Source organism: Schistocerca piceifrons, unplaced genomic scaffold (assembly GCF_021461385.2).
Source record: "Schistocerca piceifrons isolate TAMUIC-IGC-003096 unplaced genomic scaffold, iqSchPice1.1 HiC_scaffold_478, whole genome shotgun sequence".
NCBI classification, from domain to species: Eukaryota; Metazoa; Arthropoda; class Insecta; order Orthoptera; family Acrididae; genus Schistocerca; species Schistocerca piceifrons.
This window is the reverse complement of record NW_025728709.1, coordinates 1-23018: the sequence shown is the minus strand read 5'-3', so window position 1 is coordinate 23018 and position 23018 is coordinate 1. Positions and strand designations below refer to the sequence as shown.

The window sequence follows — 23018 nt, the reverse complement described above, 5'->3', positions numbered from 1 at the left end:
TCAAGTCTCTCCAGTGGGCCCTGCCAAATCGCTTCTGTAGATGGCGGCCTCACTTGAAACAAACTGTCGTAAGGCGACAGTTGTGCTACAGATGGATTATTATAGGCTCGATACGTTAAAATGACTGCGACAGGTATGCACTTAAATATAAATTAGAGCTCGTCGTTCGCAAATACCAACATACTCGTAGCTGCAGCCGAAATTTGATTGGTTTGTAGATCTCGAAATGATGTTTAATTCGAAGGGCATACGCTATGGAATGTTGTGCGCTTTCATCTGGTGGGCAGTTTTGTCTCGTATTTCATTCACACGCTATTTGCCACGTACACGCGTTGTTGTTACTACTGAGTGGCGTTTCGCACGGAGGAGTGACCGCAAACGCGTGCTTCACGTAAAATGCATCGACAAGGATGGGATTCGAACCCACGCGTGCAGAGCACATTGGATTAGCAGTCCAACGCCTTAACCACTCGGCCACCTCGTCTGCTGGTACAACAGCTGTGTCTTGGGCTAGTGCTTGCGGAAAGAAGACATTTGTCGATTCGAAAACGCATTCAAAACATCGTACTGGGCCGGTGTTAACGTCTAATTCCAAGCCGCAGTGCAGCCGACCAAGCTCCCACTCGCGAATCGTTTAATGACAGCATCCGTCCACGTCGATATCCGATCGGGGCAAAATCACCGGCCCACCTATTTACTGCAGGAATAAGCATTGTATCGACATGCAGTGTCGTCTAATGCAAATGAGAAAGGTGCTGTGCATTCTTTTCCAAGACTTACTGCAACGAAACGTACAGCTCGATACGCTACACTGATATTGCTTGCAAGGTTTTGACGTTCCCCCTAGCCCAAGATTGTCCTGCTGTTTGCGATGGAGCTTGGTGTTTGGTCGGCCACTAGCGACGGATGGCTGCAAAGTCAAGTCTCTCCAGTGGGCCCTGCCAAATCGCTTCTGTAGATGGCGGCCTCACTTGAAACAAACTGTCGTAAGGCGACAGTTGTGCTACAGATGGATTATTATAGGCTCGATACGTTAAAATGACTGCGACAGGTATGCACTTAAATATAAATTAGAGCTCGTCGTTCGCAAATACCAACATACTCGTAGCTGCAGCCGAAATTTGATTGGTTTGTAGATCTCGAAATGATGTTTAATTCGAAGGGCATACGCTATGGAATGTTGTGCGCTTTCATCTGGTGGGCAGTTTTGTCTCGTATTTCATTCACACGCTATTTGCCACGTACACGCGTTGTTGTTACTACTGAGTGGCGTTTCGCACGGAGGAGTGACCGCAAACGCGTGCTTCACGTAAAATGCATCGACAAGGATGGGATTCGAACCCACGCGTGCAGAGCACATTGGATTAGCAGTCCAACGCCTTAACCACTCGGCCACCTCGTCTGCTGGTACAACAGCTGTGTCTTGGGCTAGTGCTTGCGGAAAGAAGACATTTGTCGATTCGAAAACGCATTCAAAACATCGTACTGGGCCGGTGTTAACGTCTAATTCCAAGCCGCAGTGCAGCCGACCAAGCTCCCACTCGCGAATCGTTTAATGACAGCATCCGTCCACGTCGATATCCGATCGGGGCAAAATCACCGGCCCACCTATTTACTGCAGGAATAAGCATTGTATCGACATGCAGTGTCGTCTAATGCAAATGAGAAAGGTGCTGTGCATTCTTTTCCAAGACTTACTGCAACGAAACGTACAGCTCGATACGCTACACTGATATTGCTTGCAAGGTTTTGACGTTCCCCCTAGCCCAAGATTGTCCTGCTGTTTGCGATGGAGCTTGGTGTTTGGTCGGCCACTAGCGACGGATGGCTGCAAAGTCAAGTCTCTCCAGTGGGCCCTGCCAAATCGCTTCTGTAGATGGCGGCCTCACTTGAAACAAACTGTCGTAAGGCGACAGTTGTGCTACAGATGGATTATTATAGGCTCGATACGTTAAAATGACTGCGACAGGTATGCACTTAAATATAAATTAGAGCTCGTCGTTCGCAAATACCAACATACTCGTAGCTGCAGCCGAAATTTGATTGGTTTGTAGATCTCGAAATGATGTTTAATTCGAAGGGCATACGCTATGGAATGTTGTGCGCTTTCATCTGGTGGGCAGTTTTGTCTCGTATTTCATTCACACGCTATTTGCCACGTACACGCGTTGTTGTTACTACTGAGTGGCGTTTCGCACGGAGGAGTGACCGCAAACGCGTGCTTCACGTAAAATGCATCGACAAGGATGGGATTCGAACCCACGCGTGCAGAGCACATTGGATTAGCAGTCCAACGCCTTAACCACTCGGCCACCTCGTCTGCTGGTACAACAGCTGTGTCTTGGGCTAGTGCTTGCGGAAAGAAGACATTTGTCGATTCGAAAACGCATTCAAAACATCGTACTGGGCCGGTGTTAACGTCTAATTCCAAGCCGCAGTGCAGCCGACCAAGCTCCCACTCGCGAATCGTTTAATGACAGCATCCGTCCACGTCGATATCCGATCGGGGCAAAATCACCGGCCCACCTATTTACTGCAGGAATAAGCATTGTATCGACATGCAGTGTCGTCTAATGCAAATGAGAAAGGTGCTGTGCATTCTTTTCCAAGACTTACTGCAACGAAACGTACAGCTCGATACGCTACACTGATATTGCTTGCAAGGTTTTGACGTTCCCCCTAGCCCAAGATTGTCCTGCTGTTTGCGATGGAGCTTGGTGTTTGGTCGGCCACTAGCGACGGATGGCTGCAAAGTCAAGTCTCTCCAGTGGGCCCTGCCAAATCGCTTCTGTAGATGGCGGCCTCACTTGAAACAAACTGTCGTAAGGCGACAGTTGTGCTACAGATGGATTATTATAGGCTCGATACGTTAAAATGACTGCGACAGGTATGCACTTAAATATAAATTAGAGCTCGTCGTTCGCAAATACCAACATACTCGTAGCTGCAGCCGAAATTTGATTGGTTTGTAGATCTCGAAATGATGTTTAATTCGAAGGGCATACGCTATGGAATGTTGTGCGCTTTCATCTGGTGGGCAGTTTTGTCTCGTATTTCATTCACACGCTATTTGCCACGTACACGCGTTGTTGTTACTACTGAGTGGCGTTTCGCACGGAGGAGTGACCGCAAACGCGTGCTTCACGTAAAATGCATCGACAAGGATGGGATTCGAAGCCACGCGTGCAGAGCACATTGGATTAGCAGTCCAACGCCTTAACCACTCGGCCACCTCGTCTGCTGGTACAACAGCTGTGTCTTGGGCTAGTGCTTGCGGAAAGAAGACATTTGTCGATTCGAAAACGCATTCAAAACATCGTACTGGGCCGGTGTTAACGTCTAATTCCAAGCCGCAGTGCAGCCGACCAAGCTCCCACTCGCGAATCGTTTAATGACAGCATCCGTCCACGTCGATATCCGATCGGGGCAAAATCACCGGCCCACCTATTTACTGCAGGAATAAGCATTGTATCGACATGCAGTGTCGTCTAATGCAAATGAGAAAGGTGCTGTGCATTCTTTTCCAAGACTTACTGCAACGAAACGTACAGCTCGATACGCTACACTGATATTGCTTGCAAGGTTTTGACGTTCCCCCTAGCCCAAGATTGTCCTGCTGTTTGCGATGGAGCTTGGTGTTTGGTCGGCCACTAGCGACGGATGGCTGCAAAGTCAAGTCTCTCCAGTGGGCCCTGCCAAATCGCTTCTGTAGATGGCGGCCTCACTTGAAACAAACTGTCGTAAGGCGACAGTTGTGCTACAGATGGATTATTATAGGCTCGATACGTTAAAATGACTGCGACAGGTATGCACTTAAATATAAATTAGAGCTCGTCGTTCGCAAATACCAACATACTCGTAGCTGCAGCCGAAATTTGATTGGTTTGTAGATCTCGAAATGATGTTTAATTCGAAGGGCATACGCTATGGAATGTTGTGCGCTTTCATCTGGTGGGCAGTTTTGTCTCGTATTTCATTCACACGCTATTTGCCACGTACACGCGTTGTTGTTACTACTGAGTGGCGTTTCGCACGGAGGAGTGACCGCAAACGCGTGCTTCACGTAAAATGCATCGACAAGGATGGGATTCGAACCCACGCGTGCAGAGCACATTGGATTAGCAGTCCAACGCCTTAACCACTCGGCCACCTCGTCTGCTGGTACAACAGCTGTGTCTTGGGCTAGTGCTTGCGGAAAGAAGACATTTGTCGATTCGAAAACGCATTCAAAACATCGTACTGGGCCGGTGTTAACGTCTAATTCCAAGCCGCAGTGCAGCCGACCAAGCTCCCACTCGCGAATCGTTTAATGACAGCATCCGTCCACGTCGATATCCGATCGGGGCAAAATCACCGGCCCACCTATTTACTGCAGGAATAAGCATTGTATCGACATGCAGTGTCGTCTAATGCAAATGAGAAAGGTGCTGTGCATTCTTTTCCAAGACTTACTGCAACGAAACGTACAGCTCGATACGCTACACTGATATTGCTTGCAAGGTTTTGACGTTCCCCCTAGCCCAAGATTGTCCTGCTGTTTGCGATGGAGCTTGGTGTTTGGTCGGCCACTAGCGACGGATGGCTGCAAAGTCAAGTCTCTCCAGTGGGCCCTGCCAAATCGCTTCTGTAGATGGCGGCCTCACTTGAAACAAACTGTCGTAAGGCGACAGTTGTGCTACAGATGGATTATTATAGGCTCGATACGTTAAAATGACTGCGACAGGTATGCACTTAAATATAAATTAGAGCTCGTCGTTCGCAAATACCAACATACTCGTAGCTGCAGCCGAAATTTGATTGGTTTGTAGATCTCGAAATGATGTTTAATTCGAAGGGCATACGCTATGGAATGTTGTGCGCTTTCATCTGGTGGGCAGTTTTGTCTCGTATTTCATTCACACGCTATTTGCCACGTACACGCGTTGTTGTTACTACTGAGTGGCGTTTCGCACGGAGGAGTGACCGCAAACGCGTGCTTCACGTAAAATGCATCGACAAGGATGGGATTCGAAGCCACGCGTGCAGAGCACATTGGATTAGCAGTCCAACGCCTTAACCACTCGGCCACCTCGTCTGCTGGTACAACAGCTGTGTCTTGGGCTAGTGCTTGCGGAAAGAAGACATTTGTCGATTCGAAAACGCATTCAAAACATCGTACTGGGCCGGTGTTAACGTCTAATTCCAAGCCGCAGTGCAGCCGACCAAGCTCCCACTCGCGAATCGTTTAATGACAGCATCCGTCCACGTCGATATCCGATCGGGGCAAAATCACCGGCCCACCTATTTACTGCAGGAATAAGCATTGTATCGACATGCAGTGTCGTCTAATGCAAATGAGAAAGGTGCTGTGCATTCTTTTCCAAGACTTACTGCAACGAAACGTACAGCTCGATACGCTACACTGATATTGCTTGCAAGGTTTTGACGTTCCCCCTAGCCCAAGATTGTCCTGCTGTTTGCGATGGAGCTTGGTGTTTGGTCGGCCACTAGCGACGGATGGCTGCAAAGTCAAGTCTCTCCAGTGGGCCCTGCCAAATCGCTTCTGTAGATGGCGGCCTCACTTGAAACAAACTGTCGTAAGGCGACAGTTGTGCTACAGATGGATTATTATAGGCTCGATACGTTAAAATGACTGCGACAGGTATGCACTTAAATATAAATTAGAGCTCGTCGTTCGCAAATACCAACATACTCGTAGCTGCAGCCGAAATTTGATTGGTTTGTAGATCTCGAAATGATGTTTAATTCGAAGGGCATACGCTATGGAATGTTGTGCGCTTTCATCTGGTGGGCAGTTTTGTCTCGTATTTCATTCACACGCTATTTGCCACGTACACGCGTTGTTGTTACTACTGAGTGGCGTTTCGCACGGAGGAGTGACCGCAAACGCGTGCTTCACGTAAAATGCATCGACAAGGATGGGATTCGAAGCCACGCGTGCAGAGCACATTGGATTAGCAGTCCAACGCCTTAACCACTCGGCCACCTCGTCTGCTGGTACAACAGCTGTGTCTTGGGCTAGTGCTTGCGGAAAGAAGACATTTGTCGATTCGAAAACGCATTCAAAACATCGTACTGGGCCGGTGTTAACGTCTAATTCCAAGCCGCAGTGCAGCCGACCAAGCTCCCACTCGCGAATCGTTTAATGACAGCATCCGTCCACGTCGATATCCGATCGGGGCAAAATCACCGGCCCACCTATTTACTGCAGGAATAAGCATTGTATCGACATGCAGTGTCGTCTAATGCAAATGAGAAAGGTGCTGTGCATTCTTTTCCAAGACTTACTGCAACGAAACGTACAGCTCGATACGCTACACTGATATTGCTTGCAAGGTTTTGACGTTCCCCCTAGCCCAAGATTGTCCTGCTGTTTGCGATGGAGCTTGGTGTTTGGTCGGCCACTAGCGACGGATGGCTGCAAAGTCAAGTCTCTCCAGTGGGCCCTGCCAAATCGCTTCTGTAGATGGCGGCCTCACTTGAAACAAACTGTCGTAAGGCGACAGTTGTGCTACAGATGGATTATTATAGGCTCGATACGTTAAAATGACTGCGACAGGTATGCACTTAAATATAAATTAGAGCTCGTCGTTCGCAAATACCAACATACTCGTAGCTGCAGCCGAAATTTGATTGGTTTGTAGATCTCGAAATGATGTTTAATTCGAAGGGCATACGCTATGGAATGTTGTGCGCTTTCATCTGGTGGGCAGTTTTGTCTCGTATTTCATTCACACGCTATTTGCCACGTACACGCGTTGTTGTTACTACTGAGTGGCGTTTCGCACGGAGGAGTGACCGCAAACGCGTGCTTCACGTAAAATGCATCGACAAGGATGGGATTCGAACCCACGCGTGCAGAGCACATTGGATTAGCAGTCCAACGCCTTAACCACTCGGCCACCTCGTCTGCTGGTACAACAGCTGTGTCTTGGGCTAGTGCTTGCGGAAAGAAGACATTTGTCGATTCGAAAACGCATTCAAAACATCGTACTGGGCCGGTGTTAACGTCTAATTCCAAGCCGCAGTGCAGCCGACCAAGCTCCCACTCGCGAATCGTTTAATGACAGCATCCGTCCACGTCGATATCCGATCGGGGCAAAATCACCGGCCCACCTATTTACTGCAGGAATAAGCATTGTATCGACATGCAGTGTCGTCTAATGCAAATGAGAAAGGTGCTGTGCATTCTTTTCCAAGACTTACTGCAACGAAACGTACAGCTCGATACGCTACACTGATATTGCTTGCAAGGTTTTGACGTTCCCCCTAGCCCAAGATTGTCCTGCTGTTTGCGATGGAGCTTGGTGTTTGGTCGGCCACTAGCGACGGATGGCTGCAAAGTCAAGTCTCTCCAGTGGGCCCTGCCAAATCGCTTCTGTAGATGGCGGCCTCACTTGAAACAAACTGTCGTAAGGCGACAGTTGTGCTACAGATGGATTATTATAGGCTCGATACGTTAAAATGACTGCGACAGGTATGCACTTAAATATAAATTAGAGCTCGTCGTTCGCAAATACCAACATACTCGTAGCTGCAGCCGAAATTTGATTGGTTTGTAGATCTCGAAATGATGTTTAATTCGAAGGGCATACGCTATGGAATGTTGTGCGCTTTCATCTGGTGGGCAGTTTTGTCTCGTATTTCATTCACACGCTATTTGCCACGTACACGCGTTGTTGTTACTACTGAGTGGCGTTTCGCACGGAGGAGTGACCGCAAACGCGTGCTTCACGTAAAATGCATCGACAAGGATGGGATTCGAAGCCACGCGTGCAGAGCACATTGGATTAGCAGTCCAACGCCTTAACCACTCGGCCACCTCGTCTGCTGGTACAACAGCTGTGTCTTGGGCTAGTGCTTGCGGAAAGAAGACATTTGTCGATTCGAAAACGCATTCAAAACATCGTACTGGGCCGGTGTTAACGTCTAATTCCAAGCCGCAGTGCAGCCGACCAAGCTCCCACTCGCGAATCGTTTAATGACAGCATCCGTCCACGTCGATATCCGATCGGGGCAAAATCACCGGCCCACCTATTTACTGCAGGAATAAGCATTGTATCGACATGCAGTGTCGTCTAATGCAAATGAGAAAGGTGCTGTGCATTCTTTTCCAAGACTTACTGCAACGAAACGTACAGCTCGATACGCTACACTGATATTGCTTGCAAGGTTTTGACGTTCCCCCTAGCCCAAGATTGTCCTGCTGTTTGCGATGGAGCTTGGTGTTTGGTCGGCCACTAGCGACGGATGGCTGCAAAGTCAAGTCTCTCCAGTGGGCCCTGCCAAATCGCTTCTGTAGATGGCGGCCTCACTTGAAACAAACTGTCGTAAGGCGACAGTTGTGCTACAGATGGATTATTATAGGCTCGATACGTTAAAATGACTGCGACAGGTATGCACTTAAATATAAATTAGAGCTCGTCGTTCGCAAATACCAACATACTCGTAGCTGCAGCCGAAATTTGATTGGTTTGTAGATCTCGAAATGATGTTTAATTCGAAGGGCATACGCTATGGAATGTTGTGCGCTTTCATCTGGTGGGCAGTTTTGTCTCGTATTTCATTCACACGCTATTTGCCACGTACACGCGTTGTTGTTACTACTGAGTGGCGTTTCGCACGGAGGAGTGACCGCAAACGCGTGCTTCACGTAAAATGCATCGACAAGGATGGGATTCGAACCCACGCGTGCAGAGCACATTGGATTAGCAGTCCAACGCCTTAACCACTCGGCCACCTCGTCTGCTGGTACAACAGCTGTGTCTTGGGCTAGTGCTTGCGGAAAGAAGACATTTGTCGATTCGAAAACGCATTCAAAACATCGTACTGGGCCGGTGTTAACGTCTAATTCCAAGCCGCAGTGCAGCCGACCAAGCTCCCACTCGCGAATCGTTTAATGACAGCATCCGTCCACGTCGATATCCGATCGGGGCAAAATCACCGGCCCACCTATTTACTGCAGGAATAAGCATTGTATCGACATGCAGTGTCGTCTAATGCAAATGAGAAAGGTGCTGTGCATTCTTTTCCAAGACTTACTGCAACGAAACGTACAGCTCGATACGCTACACTGATATTGCTTGCAAGGTTTTGACGTTCCCCCTAGCCCAAGATTGTCCTGCTGTTTGCGATGGAGCTTGGTGTTTGGTCGGCCACTAGCGACGGATGGCTGCAAAGTCAAGTCTCTCCAGTGGGCCCTGCCAAATCGCTTCTGTAGATGGCGGCCTCACTTGAAACAAACTGTCGTAAGGCGACAGTTGTGCTACAGATGGATTATTATAGGCTCGATACGTTAAAATGACTGCGACAGGTATGCACTTAAATATAAATTAGAGCTCGTCGTTCGCAAATACCAACATACTCGTAGCTGCAGCCGAAATTTGATTGGTTTGTAGATCTCGAAATGATGTTTAATTCGAAGGGCATACGCTATGGAATGTTGTGCGCTTTCATCTGGTGGGCAGTTTTGTCTCGTATTTCATTCACACGCTATTTGCCACGTACACGCGTTGTTGTTACTACTGAGTGGCGTTTCGCACGGAGGAGTGACCGCAAACGCGTGCTTCACGTAAAATGCATCGACAAGGATGGGATTCGAAGCCACGCGTGCAGAGCACATTGGATTAGCAGTCCAACGCCTTAACCACTCGGCCACCTCGTCTGCTGGTACAACAGCTGTGTCTTGGGCTAGTGCTTGCGGAAAGAAGACATTTGTCGATTCGAAAACGCATTCAAAACATCGTACTGGGCCGGTGTTAACGTCTAATTCCAAGCCGCAGTGCAGCCGACCAAGCTCCCACTCGCGAATCGTTTAATGACAGCATCCGTCCACGTCGATATCCGATCGGGGCAAAATCACCGGCCCACCTATTTACTGCAGGAATAAGCATTGTATCGACATGCAGTGTCGTCTAATGCAAATGAGAAAGGTGCTGTGCATTCTTTTCCAAGACTTACTGCAACGAAACGTACAGCTCGATACGCTACACTGATATTGCTTGCAAGGTTTTGACGTTCCCCCTAGCCCAAGATTGTCCTGCTGTTTGCGATGGAGCTTGGTGTTTGGTCGGCCACTAGCGACGGATGGCTGCAAAGTCAAGTCTCTCCAGTGGGCCCTGCCAAATCGCTTCTGTAGATGGCGGCCTCACTTGAAACAAACTGTCGTAAGGCGACAGTTGTGCTACAGATGGATTATTATAGGCTCGATACGTTAAAATGACTGCGACAGGTATGCACTTAAATATAAATTAGAGCTCGTCGTTCGCAAATACCAACATACTCGTAGCTGCAGCCGAAATTTGATTGGTTTGTAGATCTCGAAATGATGTTTAATTCGAAGGGCATACGCTATGGAATGTTGTGCGCTTTCATCTGGTGGGCAGTTTTGTCTCGTATTTCATTCACACGCTATTTGCCACGTACACGCGTTGTTGTTACTACTGAGTGGCGTTTCGCACGGAGGAGTGACCGCAAACGCGTGCTTCACGTAAAATGCATCGACAAGGATGGGATTCGAACCCACGCGTGCAGAGCACATTGGATTAGCAGTCCAACGCCTTAACCACTCGGCCACCTCGTCTGCTGGTACAACAGCTGTGTCTTGGGCTAGTGCTTGCGGAAAGAAGACATTTGTCGATTCGAAAACGCATTCAAAACATCGTACTGGGCCGGTGTTAACGTCTAATTCCAAGCCGCAGTGCAGCCGACCAAGCTCCCACTCGCGAATCGTTTAATGACAGCATCCGTCCACGTCGATATCCGATCGGGGCAAAATCACCGGCCCACCTATTTACTGCAGGAATAAGCATTGTATCGACATGCAGTGTCGTCTAATGCAAATGAGAAAGGTGCTGTGCATTCTTTTCCAAGACTTACTGCAACGAAACGTACAGCTCGATACGCTACACTGATATTGCTTGCAAGGTTTTGACGTTCCCCCTAGCCCAAGATTGTCCTGCTGTTTGCGATGGAGCTTGGTGTTTGGTCGGCCACTAGCGACGGATGGCTGCAAAGTCAAGTCTCTCCAGTGGGCCCTGCCAAATCGCTTCTGTAGATGGCGGCCTCACTTGAAACAAACTGTCGTAAGGCGACAGTTGTGCTACAGATGGATTATTATAGGCTCGATACGTTAAAATGACTGCGACAGGTATGCACTTAAATATAAATTAGAGCTCGTCGTTCGCAAATACCAACATACTCGTAGCTGCAGCCGAAATTTGATTGGTTTGTAGATCTCGAAATGATGTTTAATTCGAAGGGCATACGCTATGGAATGTTGTGCGCTTTCATCTGGTGGGCAGTTTTGTCTCGTATTTCATTCACACGCTATTTGCCACGTACACGCGTTGTTGTTACTACTGAGTGGCGTTTCGCACGGAGGAGTGACCGCAAACGCGTGCTTCACGTAAAATGCATCGACAAGGATGGGATTCGAACCCACGCGTGCAGAGCACATTGGATTAGCAGTCCAACGCCTTAACCACTCGGCCACCTCGTCTGCTGGTACAACAGCTGTGTCTTGGGCTAGTGCTTGCGGAAAGAAGACATTTGTCGATTCGAAAACGCATTCAAAACATCGTACTGGGCCGGTGTTAACGTCTAATTCCAAGCCGCAGTGCAGCCGACCAAGCTCCCACTCGCGAATCGTTTAATGACAGCATCCGTCCACGTCGATATCCGATCGGGGCAAAATCACCGGCCCACCTATTTACTGCAGGAATAAGCATTGTATCGACATGCAGTGTCGTCTAATGCAAATGAGAAAGGTGCTGTGCATTCTTTTCCAAGACTTACTGCAACGAAACGTACAGCTCGATACGCTACACTGATATTGCTTGCAAGGTTTTGACGTTCCCCCTAGCCCAAGATTGTCCTGCTGTTTGCGATGGAGCTTGGTGTTTGGTCGGCCACTAGCGACGGATGGCTGCAAAGTCAAGTCTCTCCAGTGGGCCCTGCCAAATCGCTTCTGTAGATGGCGGCCTCACTTGAAACAAACTGTCGTAAGGCGACAGTTGTGCTACAGATGGATTATTATAGGCTCGATACGTTAAAATGACTGCGACAGGTATGCACTTAAATATAAATTAGAGCTCGTCGTTCGCAAATACCAACATACTCGTAGCTGCAGCCGAAATTTGATTGGTTTGTAGATCTCGAAATGATGTTTAATTCGAAGGGCATACGCTATGGAATGTTGTGCGCTTTCATCTGGTGGGCAGTTTTGTCTCGTATTTCATTCACACGCTATTTGCCACGTACACGCGTTGTTGTTACTACTGAGTGGCGTTTCGCACGGAGGAGTGACCGCAAACGCGTGCTTCACGTAAAATGCATCGACAAGGATGGGATTCGAACCCACGCGTGCAGAGCACATTGGATTAGCAGTCCAACGCCTTAACCACTCGGCCACCTCGTCTGCTGGTACAACAGCTGTGTCTTGGGCTAGTGCTTGCGGAAAGAAGACATTTGTCGATTCGAAAACGCATTCAAAACATCGTACTGGGCCGGTGTTAACGTCTAATTCCAAGCCGCAGTGCAGCCGACCAAGCTCCCACTCGCGAATCGTTTAATGACAGCATCCGTCCACGTCGATATCCGATCGGGGCAAAATCACCGGCCCACCTATTTACTGCAGGAATAAGCATTGTATCGACATGCAGTGTCGTCTAATGCAAATGAGAAAGGTGCTGTGCATTCTTTTCCAAGACTTACTGCAACGAAACGTACAGCTCGATACGCTACACTGATATTGCTTGCAAGGTTTTGACGTTCCCCCTAGCCCAAGATTGTCCTGCTGTTTGCGATGGAGCTTGGTGTTTGGTCGGCCACTAGCGACGGATGGCTGCAAAGTCAAGTCTCTCCAGTGGGCCCTGCCAAATCGCTTCTGTAGATGGCGGCCTCACTTGAAACAAACTGTCGTAAGGCGACAGTTGTGCTACAGATGGATTATTATAGGCTCGATACGTTAAAATGACTGCGACAGGTATGCACTTAAATATAAATTAGAGCTCGTCGTTCGCAAATACCAACATACTCGTAGCTGCAGCCGAAATTTGATTGGTTTGTAGATCTCGAAATGATGTTTAATTCGAAGGGCATACGCTATGGAATGTTGTGCGCTTTCATCTGGTGGGCAGTTTTGTCTCGTATTTCATTCACACGCTATTTGCCACGTACACGCGTTGTTGTTACTACTGAGTGGCGTTTCGCACGGAGGAGTGACCGCAAACGCGTGCTTCACGTAAAATGCATCGACAAGGATGGGATTCGAACCCACGCGTGCAGAGCACATTGGATTAGCAGTCCAACGCCTTAACCACTCGGCCACCTCGTCTGCTGGTACAACAGCTGTGTCTTGGGCTAGTGCTTGCGGAAAGAAGACATTTGTCGATTCGAAAACGCATTCAAAACATCGTACTGGGCCGGTGTTAACGTCTAATTCCAAGCCGCAGTGCAGCCGACCAAGCTCCCACTCGCGAATCGTTTAATGACAGCATCCGTCCACGTCGATATCCGATCGGGGCAAAATCACCGGCCCACCTATTTACTGCAGGAATAAGCATTGTATCGACATGCAGTGTCGTCTAATGCAAATGAGAAAGGTGCTGTGCATTCTTTTCCAAGACTTACTGCAACGAAACGTACAGCTCGATACGCTACACTGATATTGCTTGCAAGGTTTTGACGTTCCCCCTAGCCCAAGATTGTCCTGCTGTTTGCGATGGAGCTTGGTGTTTGGTCGGCCACTAGCGACGGATGGCTGCAAAGTCAAGTCTCTCCAGTGGGCCCTGCCAAATCGCTTCTGTAGATGGCGGCCTCACTTGAAACAAACTGTCGTAAGGCGACAGTTGTGCTACAGATGGATTATTATAGGCTCGATACGTTAAAATGACTGCGACAGGTATGCACTTAAATATAAATTAGAGCTCGTCGTTCGCAAATACCAACATACTCGTAGCTGCAGCCGAAATTTGATTGGTTTGTAGATCTCGAAATGATGTTTAATTCGAAGGGCATACGCTATGGAATGTTGTGCGCTTTCATCTGGTGGGCAGTTTTGTCTCGTATTTCATTCACACGCTATTTGCCACGTACACGCGTTGTTGTTACTACTGAGTGGCGTTTCGCACGGAGGAGTGACCGCAAACGCGTGCTTCACGTAAAATGCATCGACAAGGATGGGATTCGAACCCACGCGTGCAGAGCACATTGGATTAGCAGTCCAACGCCTTAACCACTCGGCCACCTCGTCTGCTGGTACAACAGCTGTGTCTTGGGCTAGTGCTTGCGGAAAGAAGACATTTGTCGATTCGAAAACGCATTCAAAACATCGTACTGGGCCGGTGTTAACGTCTAATTCCAAGCCGCAGTGCAGCCGACCAAGCTCCCACTCGCGAATCGTTTAATGACAGCATCCGTCCACGTCGATATCCGATCGGGGCAAAATCACCGGCCCACCTATTTACTGCAGGAATAAGCATTGTATCGACATGCAGTGTCGTCTAATGCAAATGAGAAAGGTGCTGTGCATTCTTTTCCAAGACTTACTGCAACGAAACGTACAGCTCGATACGCTACACTGATATTGCTTGCAAGGTTTTGACGTTCCCCCTAGCCCAAGATTGTCCTGCTGTTTGCGATGGAGCTTGGTGTTTGGTCGGCCACTAGCGACGGATGGCTGCAAAGTCAAGTCTCTCCAGTGGGCCCTGCCAAATCGCTTCTGTAGATGGCGGCCTCACTTGAAACAAACTGTCGTAAGGCGACAGTTGTGCTACAGATGGATTATTATAGGCTCGATACGTTAAAATGACTGCGACAGGTATGCACTTAAATATAAATTAGAGCTCGTCGTTCGCAAATACCAACATACTCGTAGCTGCAGCCGAAATTTGATTGGTTTGTAGATCTCGAAATGATGTTTAATTCGAAGGGCATACGCTATGGAATGTTGTGCGCTTTCATCTGGTGGGCAGTTTTGTCTCGTATTTCATTCACACGCTATTTGCCACGTACACGCGTTGTTGTTACTACTGAGTGGCGTTTCGCACGGAGGAGTGACCGCAAACGCGTGCTTCACGTAAAATGCATCGACAAGGATGGGATTCGAACCCACGCGTGCAGAGCACATTGGATTAGCAGTCCAACGCCTTAACCACTCGGCCACCTCGTCTGCTGGTACAACAGCTGTGTCTTGGGCTAGTGCTTGCGGAAAGAAGACATTTGTCGATTCGAAAACGCATTCAAAACATCGTACTGGGCCGGTGTTAACGTCTAATTCCAAGCCGCAGTGCAGCCGACCAAGCTCCCACTCGCGAATCGTTTAATGACAGCATCCGTCCACGTCGATATCCGATCGGGGCAAAATCACCGGCCCACCTATTTACTGCAGGAATAAGCATTGTATCGACATGCAGTGTCGTCTAATGCAAATGAGAAAGGTGCTGTGCATTCTTTTCCAAGACTTACTGCAACGAAACGTACAGCTCGATACGCTACACTGATATTGCTTGCAAGGTTTTGACGTTCCCCCTAGCCCAAGATTGTCCTGCTGTTTGCGATGGAGCTTGGTGTTTGGTCGGCCACTAGCGACGGATGGCTGCAAAGTCAAGTCTCTCCAGTGGGCCCTGCCAAATCGCTTCTGTAGATGGCGGCCTCACTTGAAACAAACTGTCGTAAGGCGACAGTTGTGCTACAGATGGATTATTATAGGCTCGATACGTTAAAATGACTGCGACAGGTATGCACTTAAATATAAATTAGAGCTCGTCGTTCGCAAATACCAACATACTCGTAGCTGCAGCCGAAATTTGATTGGTTTGTAGATCTCGAAATGATGTTTAATTCGAAGGGCATACGCTATGGAATGTTGTGCGCTTTCATCTGGTGGGCAGTTTTGTCTCGTATTTCATTCACACGCTATTTGCCACGTACACGCGTTGTTGTTACTACTGAGTGGCGTTTCGCACGGAGGAGTGACCGCAAACGCGTGCTTCACGTAAAATGCATCGACAAGGATGGGATTCGAACCCACGCGTGCAGAGCACATTGGATTAGCAGTCCAACGCCTTAACCACTCGGCCACCTCGTCTGCTGGTACAACAGCTGTGTCTTGGGCTAGTGCTTGCGGAAAGAAGACATTTGTCGATTCGAAAACGCATTCAAAACATCGTACTGGGCCGGTGTTAACGTCTAATTCCAAGCCGCAGTGCAGCCGACCAAGCTCCCACTCGCGAATCGTTTAATGACAGCATCCGTCCACGTCGATATCCGATCGGGGCAAAATCACCGGCCCACCTATTTACTGCAGGAATAAGCATTGTATCGACATGCAGTGTCGTCTAATGCAAATGAGAAAGGTGCTGTGCATTCTTTTCCAAGACTTACTGCAACGAAACGTACAGCTCGATACGCTACACTGATATTGCTTGCAAGGTTTTGACGTTCCCCCTAGCCCAAGATTGTCCTGCTGTTTGCGATGGAGCTTGGTGTTTGGTCGGCCACTAGCGACGGATGGCTGCAAAGTCAAGTCTCTCCAGTGGGCCCTGCCAAATCGCTTCTGTAGATGGCGGCCTCACTTGAAACAAACTGTCGTAAGGCGACAGTTGTGCTACAGATGGATTATTATAGGCTCGATACGTTAAAATGACTGCGACAGGTATGCACTTAAATATAAATTAGAGCTCGTCGTTCGCAAATACCAACATACTCGTAGCTGCAGCCGAAATTTGATTGGTTTGTAGATCTCGAAATGATGTTTAATTCGAAGGGCATACGCTATGGAATGTTGTGCGCTTTCATCTGGTGGGCAGTTTTGTCTCGTATTTCATTCACACGCTATTTGCCACGTACACGCGTTGTTGTTACTACTGAGTGGCGTTTCGCACGGAGGAGTGACCGCAAACGCGTGCTTCACGTAAAATGCATCGACAAGGATGGATTCGAACCCACGCGTGCAGAGCACATTGGATTAGCAGTCCAACGCCTTAACCACTCGGCCACCTCGTCTGCTGGTACAACAGCTGTGTCTTGGGCTAGTGCTTGCGGAAAGAAGACATTTGTCGATTCGAAAACGCATTCAAAACATCGTACTGGGCCGGTGTTAACGTCTAATTCCAAGCCGCAGTGCAGCCGACCAAGCTCCCACTCGCGAATCGTTTAATGACAGCATCCGTCCACGTCGATATCCGATCGGGGCAAAATCACCGGCCCACCTATTTACTGCAGGAATAAGCATTGTATCGACATGCAGTGTCGTCTAATGCAAATGAGAAAGGTGCTGTGCATTCTTTTCCAAGACTTACTGCAACGAAACGTACAGCTCGATACGCTACACTGATATTGCTTGCAAGGTTTTGACGTTCCCCCTAGCCCAAGATTGTCCTGCTGTTTGCGATGGAGCTTGGTGTTTGGTCGGCCACTAGCGACGGATGGCTGCAAAGTCAAGTCTCTCCAGTGGGCCCTGCCAAATCGCTTCTGTAGATGGCGGCCTCACTTGAAACAAACTGTCGTAAGGCGACAGTTGTGCTACAGATGGATTATTATAGGCTCGATACGTTAAAATGACTGCGACAGGTATGCACTTAAATATAAATTAGAGCTCGTCGTTCGCAAATACCAACATACTCGTAGCTGCAGCCGAAATTTGATTGGTTTGTAGATCTCGAAATGATGTTTAATTCGAAGGGCATACGCTATGGAATGTTGTGCGCTTTCATCTGGTGGGCAGTTTTTGTCTCGTATTTCATTCACACGCTATTTGCCACGTACACGCGTTGTTGTTACTACTGAGTGGCGTTTCGCACGGAGGAGTGACCGCAAACGCGTGCTTCACGTAAAATGCATCGACAAGGATGGGATTCGAACCCACGCGTGCAGAGCACATTGGATTAGCAGTCCAACGCCTTAACCACTCGGCCACCTCGTCTGCTGGTACAACAGCTGTGTCTTGGGCTAGTGCTTGCGGAAAGAAGACATTTGTCGATTCGAAAACGCATTCAAACATCGTACTGGGCCGGTGTTAACGTCTAATTCCAAGCCGCAGTGCAGCCGACCAAGCTCCCACTCGCGAATCGTTTAATGACAGCATCCGTCCACGTCGATATCCGATCGGGGCAAAATCACCGGCCCACCTATTTACTGCAGGAATAAGCATTGTATCGACATGCAGTGTCGTCTAATGCAAATGAGAAAGGTGCTGTGCATTCTTTTCCAAGACTTACTGCAACGAAACGTACAGCTCGATACGCTACACTGATATTGCTTGCAAGGTTTTGACGTTCCCCCTAGCCCAAGATTGTCCTGCTGTTTGCGATGGAGCTTGGTGTTTGGTCGGCCACTAGCGACGGATGGCTGCAAAGTCAAGTCTCTCCAGTGGGCCCTGCCAAATCGCTTCTGTAGATGGCGGCCTCACTTGAAACAAACTGTCGTAAGGCGACAGTTGTGCTACAGATGGATTATTATAGGCTCGATACGTTAAAATGACTGCGACAGGTATGCACTTAAATATAAATTAGAGCTCGTCGTTCGCAAATACCAACATACTCGTAGCTGCAGCCGAAATTTGATTGGTTTGTAGATCTCGAAATGATGTTTAATTCGAAGGGCATACGCTATGGAATGTTGTGCGCTTTCATCTGGTGGGCAGTTTTGTCTCGTATTTCATTCACACGCTATTTGCCACGTACACGCGTTGTTGTTACTACTGAGTGGCGTTTCGCACGGAGGAGTGACCGCAAACGCGTGCTTCACGTAAAATGCATCGACAAGGATGGGATTCGAACCCACGCGTGCAGAGCACATTGGATTAGCAGTCCAACGCCTTAACCACTCGGCCACCTCGTCTGCTGGTACAACAGCTGTGTCTTGGGCTAGTGCTTGCGGAAAGAAGACATTTGTCGATTCGAAAACGCATTCAAAACATCGTACTGGGCCGGTGTTAACGTCTAATTCCAAGCCGCAGTGCAGCCGACCAAGCTCCCACTCGCGAATCGTTTAATGACAGCATCCGTCCACGTCGATATCCGATCGGGGCAAAATCACCGGCCCACCTATTTACTGCAGGAATAAGCATTGTATCGACATGCAGTGTCGTCTAATGCAAATGAGAAAGGTGCTGTGCATTCTTTTCCAAGACTTACTGCAACGAAACGTACAGCTCGATACGCTACACTGATATTGCTTGCAAGGTTTTGACGTTCCCCCTAGCCCAAGATTGTCCTGCTGTTGCGATGGAGCTTGGTGTTTGGTCGGCCACTAGCGACGGATGGCTGCAAAGTCAAGTCTCTCCAGTGGGCCCTGCCAAATCGCTTCTGTAGATGGCGGCCTCACTTGAAACAAACTGTCGTAAGGCGACAGTTGTGCTACAGATGGATTATTATAGGCTCGATACGTTAAAATGACTGCGACAGGTATGCACTTAAATATAAATTAGAGCTCGTCGTTCGCAAATACCAACATACTCGTAGCTGCAGCGAAATTTGATTGGTTTGTAGATCTCGAAATGATGTTTAATTCGAAGGGCATACGCTATGGAATGTTGTGCGCTTTCATCTGGTGGGCAGTTTTGTCTCGTATTTCATTCACACGCTATTTGCCACGTACACGCGTTGTTGTTACTACTGAGTGGCGTTTCGCACGGAGGAGTGACCGCAAACGCGTGCTTCACGTAAAATGCATCGACAAGGATGGGATTCGAACCCACGCGTGCAGAGCACATTGGATTAGCAGTCCAACGCCTTAACCACTCGGCCACCTCGTCTGCTGGTACAACAGCTGTGTCTTGGGCTAGTGCTTGCGGAAAGAAGACATTTGTCGATTCGAAAACGCATTCAAAACATCGTACTGGGCCGGTGTTAACGTCTAATTCCAAGCCGCAGTGCAGCCGACCAAGCTCCCACTCGCGAATCGTTTAATGACAGCATCCGTCCACGTCGATATCCGATCGGGGCAAAATCACCGGCCCACCTATTTACTGCAGGAATAAGCATTGTATCGACATGCAGTGTCGTCTAATGCAAATGAGAAAGGTGCTGTGCATTCTTTTCCAAGACTTACTGCAACGAAACGTACAGCTCGATACGCTACACTGATATTGCTTGCAAGGTTTTGACGTTCCCCCTAGCCCAAGATTGTCCTGCTGTTTGCGATGGAGCTTGGTGTTTGGTCGGCCACTAGCGACGGATGGCTGCAAAGTCAAGTCTCTCCAGTGGGCCCTGCCAAATCGCTTCTGTAGATGGCGGCCTCACTTGAAACAAACTGTCGTAAGGCGACAGTTGTGCTACAGATGGATTATTATAGGCTCGATACGTTAAATGACTGCGACAGGTATGCACTTAAATATAAATTAGAGCTCGTCGTTCGCAAATACCAACATACTCGTAGCTGCAGCCGAAATTTGATTGGTTTGTAGATCTCGAAATGATGTTTAATTCGAAGGGCATACGCTATGGAATGTTGTGCGCTTTCATCTGGTGGGCAGTTTTGTCTCGTATTTCATTCACACGCTATTTGCCACGTACACGCGTTGTTGTTACTACTGAGTGGCGTTTCGCACGGAGGAGTGACCGCAAACGCGTGCTTCACGTAAAATGCATCGACAAGGATGGGATTCGAACCCACGCGTGCAGAGCACATTGGATTAGCAGTCCAACGCCTTAACCACTCGGCCACCTCGTCTGCTGGTACAACAGCTGTGTCTTGGGCTAGTGCTTGCGGAAAGAAGACATTTGTCGATTCGAAAACGCATTCAAAACATCGTACTGGGCCGGTGTTAACGTCTAATTCCAAGCCGCAGTGCAGCCGACCAAGCTCCCACTCGCGAATCGTTTAATGACAGCATCCGTCCACGTCGATATCCGATCGGGGCAAAATCACCGGCCCACCTATTTACTGCAGGAATAAGCATTGTATCGACATGCAGTGTCGTCTAATGCAAATGAGAAAGGTGCTGTGCATTCTTTTCCAAGACTTACTGCAACGAAACGTACAGCTCGATACGCTACACTGATATTGCTTGCAAGGTTTTGACGTTCCCCCTAGCCCAAGATTGTCCTGCTGTTTGCGATGGAGCTTGGTGTTTGGTCGGCCACTAGCGACGGATGGCTGCAAAGTCAAGTCTCTCCAGTGGGCCCTGCCAAATCGCTTCTGTAGATGGCGGCCTCACTTGAAACAAACTGTCGTAAGGCGACAGTTGTGCTACAGATGGATTATTATAGGCTCGATACGTTAAAATGACTGCGACAGGTATGCACTTAAATATAAATTAGAGCTCGTCGTTCGCAAATACCAACATACTCGTAGCTGCAGCCGAAATTTGATTGGTTTGTAGATCTCGAAATGATGTTTAATTCGAAGGGCATACGCTATGGAATGTTGTGCGCTTTCATCTGGTGGGCAGTTTTGTCTCGTATTTCATTCACACGCTATTTGCCACGTACACGCGTTGTTGTTACTACTGAGTGGCGTTTCGCACGGAGGAGTGACCGCAAACGCGTGCTTCACGTAAAATGCATCGACAAGGATGGGATTCGAACCCACGCGTGCAGAGCACATTGGATTAGCAGTCCAACGCCTTAACCACTCGGCCACCTCGTCTGCTGGTACAACAGCTGTGTCTTGGGCTAGTGCTTGCGGAAAGAAGACATTTGTCGATTCGAAAACGCATTCAAAACATCGTACTGGGCCGGTGTTAACGTCTAATTCCAAGCCGCAGTGCAGCCGACCAAGCTCCCACTCGCGAATCGTTTAATGACAGCATCCGTCCACGTCGATATCCGATCGGGGCAAAATCACCGGCCCACCTATTTACTGCAGGAATAAGCATTGTATCGACATGCAGTGTCGTCTAATGCAAATGAGAAAGGTGCTGTGCATTCTTTTCCAAGACTTACTGCAACGAAACGTACAGCTCGATACGCTACACTGATATTGCTTGCAAGGTTTTGACTGACGTTCCCCCTAGCCCAAGATTGTCCTGCTGTTTGCGATGGAGCTTGGTGTTTGGTCGGCCACTAGCGACGGATGGCTGCAAAGTCAAGTCTCTCCAGTGGGCCCTGCCAAATCGCTTCTGTAGATGGCGGCCTCACTTGAAACAAACTGTCGTAAGGCGACAGTTGTGCTACAGATGGATTATTATAGGCTCGATACGTTAAAATGACTGCGACAGGTATGCACTTAAATATAAATTAGAGCTCGTCGTTCGCAAATACCAACATACTCGTAGCTGCAGCCGAAATTTGATTGGTTTGTAGATCTCGAAATGATGTTTAATTCGAAGGGCATACGCTATGGAATGTTGTGCGCTTTCATCTGGTGGGCAGTTTTGTCTCGTATTTCATTCACACGCTATTTGCCACGTACACGCGTTGTTGTTACTACTGAGTGGCGTTTCGCACGGAGGAGTGACCGCAAACGCGTGCTTCACGTAAAATGCATCGACAAGGATGGGATTCGAACCCACGCGTGCAGAGCACATTGGATTAGCAGTCCAACGCCTTAACCACTCGGCCACCTCGTCTGCTGGTACAACAGCTGTGTCTTGGGCTAGTGCTTGCGGAAAGAAGACATTTGTCGATTCGAAAACGCATTCAAAACATCGTACTGGGCCGGTGTTAACGTCTAATTCCAAGCCGCAGTGCAGCCGACCAAGCTCCCACTCGCGAATCGTTTAATGACAGCATCCGTCCACGTCGATATCCGATCGGGGCAAAATCACCGGCCCACCTATTTACTGCAGGAATAAGCATTGTATCGACATGCAGTGTCGTCTAATGCAAATGAGAAAGGTGCTGTGCATTCTTTTCCAAGACTTACTGCAACGAAACGTACAGCTCGATACGCTACACTGATATTGCTTGCAAGGTTTTGACGTTCCCCCTAGCCCAAGATTGTCCTGCTGTTTGCGATGGAGCTTGGTGTTTGGTCGGCCACTAGCGACGGATGGCTGCAAAGTCAAGTCTCTCCAGTGGGCCCTGCCAAATCGCTTCTGTAGATGGCGGCCTCACTTGAAACAAACTGTC

The 23018-nt window shown here is 48.6% G+C and overlaps 25 non-coding genes across 25 annotated transcripts; all 25 read right to left on the bottom strand.

The window, feature by feature from the left end:
- Positions 1-402: 402 nt before the first annotated feature.
- Trnas-gcu lies at positions 403-484 on the bottom strand. Its single transcript has one exon. It is a non-coding gene; the product is annotated as a tRNA-Ser (tRNA).
- An 836-nt stretch (positions 485-1320) lies between these two features.
- Positions 1321-1402, bottom strand: Trnas-gcu. The gene has a single exon. It is a non-coding gene; the product is annotated as a tRNA-Ser (tRNA).
- Positions 1403-2238: 836 nt separating this feature from the next.
- Positions 2239-2320, bottom strand: Trnas-gcu. Its single transcript has one exon. It is a non-coding gene; the product is annotated as a tRNA-Ser (tRNA).
- Positions 2321-3156: 836 nt separating this feature from the next.
- Positions 3157-3238, bottom strand: Trnas-gcu. Its single transcript has one exon. It is a non-coding gene; the product is annotated as a tRNA-Ser (tRNA).
- An 836-nt stretch (positions 3239-4074) lies between these two features.
- Positions 4075-4156, bottom strand: Trnas-gcu. The gene has a single exon. It is a non-coding gene; the product is annotated as a tRNA-Ser (tRNA).
- An 836-nt stretch (positions 4157-4992) lies between these two features.
- Trnas-gcu lies at positions 4993-5074 on the bottom strand. The gene has a single exon. It is a non-coding gene; the product is annotated as a tRNA-Ser (tRNA).
- Positions 5075-5910: 836 nt separating this feature from the next.
- On the bottom strand, positions 5911-5992 carry Trnas-gcu. The gene has a single exon. It is a non-coding gene; the product is annotated as a tRNA-Ser (tRNA).
- Positions 5993-6828: 836 nt separating this feature from the next.
- Positions 6829-6910, bottom strand: Trnas-gcu. Its single transcript has one exon. It is a non-coding gene; the product is annotated as a tRNA-Ser (tRNA).
- Positions 6911-7746: 836 nt separating this feature from the next.
- On the bottom strand, positions 7747-7828 carry Trnas-gcu. Its single transcript has one exon. It is a non-coding gene; the product is annotated as a tRNA-Ser (tRNA).
- Positions 7829-8664: 836 nt separating this feature from the next.
- On the bottom strand, positions 8665-8746 carry Trnas-gcu. Its single transcript has one exon. It is a non-coding gene; the product is annotated as a tRNA-Ser (tRNA).
- Positions 8747-9582: 836 nt separating this feature from the next.
- On the bottom strand, positions 9583-9664 carry Trnas-gcu. Its single transcript has one exon. It is a non-coding gene; the product is annotated as a tRNA-Ser (tRNA).
- Positions 9665-10500: 836 nt separating this feature from the next.
- On the bottom strand, positions 10501-10582 carry Trnas-gcu. Its single transcript has one exon. It is a non-coding gene; the product is annotated as a tRNA-Ser (tRNA).
- Positions 10583-11418: 836 nt separating this feature from the next.
- Positions 11419-11500, bottom strand: Trnas-gcu. Its single transcript has one exon. It is a non-coding gene; the product is annotated as a tRNA-Ser (tRNA).
- Positions 11501-12336: 836 nt separating this feature from the next.
- Trnas-gcu lies at positions 12337-12418 on the bottom strand. Its single transcript has one exon. It is a non-coding gene; the product is annotated as a tRNA-Ser (tRNA).
- An 836-nt stretch (positions 12419-13254) lies between these two features.
- Positions 13255-13336, bottom strand: Trnas-gcu. The gene has a single exon. It is a non-coding gene; the product is annotated as a tRNA-Ser (tRNA).
- Positions 13337-14172: 836 nt separating this feature from the next.
- On the bottom strand, positions 14173-14254 carry Trnas-gcu. Its single transcript has one exon. It is a non-coding gene; the product is annotated as a tRNA-Ser (tRNA).
- An 836-nt stretch (positions 14255-15090) lies between these two features.
- Positions 15091-15172, bottom strand: Trnas-gcu. The gene has a single exon. It is a non-coding gene; the product is annotated as a tRNA-Ser (tRNA).
- An 836-nt stretch (positions 15173-16008) lies between these two features.
- Trnas-gcu lies at positions 16009-16090 on the bottom strand. The gene has a single exon. It is a non-coding gene; the product is annotated as a tRNA-Ser (tRNA).
- An 836-nt stretch (positions 16091-16926) lies between these two features.
- Positions 16927-17007, bottom strand: Trnas-gcu. The gene has a single exon. It is a non-coding gene; the product is annotated as a tRNA-Ser (tRNA).
- An 837-nt stretch (positions 17008-17844) lies between these two features.
- On the bottom strand, positions 17845-17926 carry Trnas-gcu. The gene has a single exon. It is a non-coding gene; the product is annotated as a tRNA-Ser (tRNA).
- An 835-nt stretch (positions 17927-18761) lies between these two features.
- Positions 18762-18843, bottom strand: Trnas-gcu. Its single transcript has one exon. It is a non-coding gene; the product is annotated as a tRNA-Ser (tRNA).
- Positions 18844-19677: 834 nt separating this feature from the next.
- On the bottom strand, positions 19678-19759 carry Trnas-gcu. The gene has a single exon. It is a non-coding gene; the product is annotated as a tRNA-Ser (tRNA).
- An 835-nt stretch (positions 19760-20594) lies between these two features.
- Trnas-gcu lies at positions 20595-20676 on the bottom strand. Its single transcript has one exon. It is a non-coding gene; the product is annotated as a tRNA-Ser (tRNA).
- Positions 20677-21512: 836 nt separating this feature from the next.
- On the bottom strand, positions 21513-21594 carry Trnas-gcu. The gene has a single exon. It is a non-coding gene; the product is annotated as a tRNA-Ser (tRNA).
- Positions 21595-22434: 840 nt separating this feature from the next.
- Trnas-gcu lies at positions 22435-22516 on the bottom strand. The gene has a single exon. It is a non-coding gene; the product is annotated as a tRNA-Ser (tRNA).
- Between the last annotated feature and the right edge of the window lie 502 nt (positions 22517-23018).